Source organism: Diospyros lotus, chromosome 12 (genome assembly GCF_014633365.1).
Source record: "Diospyros lotus cultivar Yz01 chromosome 12, ASM1463336v1, whole genome shotgun sequence".
Classification (NCBI taxonomy): domain Eukaryota; kingdom Viridiplantae; phylum Streptophyta; class Magnoliopsida; order Ericales; family Ebenaceae; genus Diospyros; species Diospyros lotus.
In genome coordinates, this window is record NC_068349.1 from 2,107,608 (window position 1) to 2,108,101 (window position 494).

Genomic DNA, 494 nt, shown 5'->3' on the forward strand with positions numbered 1-494 from the left:
ATGTAACTGTTAGATGTGATTTATTTTTTTATTATATTATTTTGTTTAATTTTACTCTTTATTATTTAATTAATAATGACTTAGTCTATAACTATAAATAAATGGCCACTCACTTAGACATAATAAAGAGCAAGAAATAAGATAAAACTCCATTTTAGACATGTTAAAAAACATAAAGTAATCTCCCACTTCAACAATTTATTGGTCTCTTAATCCTTTTGATTATTTTGTTTTGAAGTATAGATGTAAAAATGCCATCAAGTTTGATTTTAAAAAAGACATATATCCTTAAAAAGACCCAAATTGCATGCCCCGATTCAACACTTGCAGGTAATATCTTCAACCCAATTGTTGAAGATCTCTCTTTTGATTTTATATTATTAATATCCACAACACTAACACACTAATCACATTTGGGTTTTGCACTCAAAGTTGATAAATAAAAGTAGATAAGAATGATAAAAAGGTTGAAATTTTCCATTGAATAGAGGACA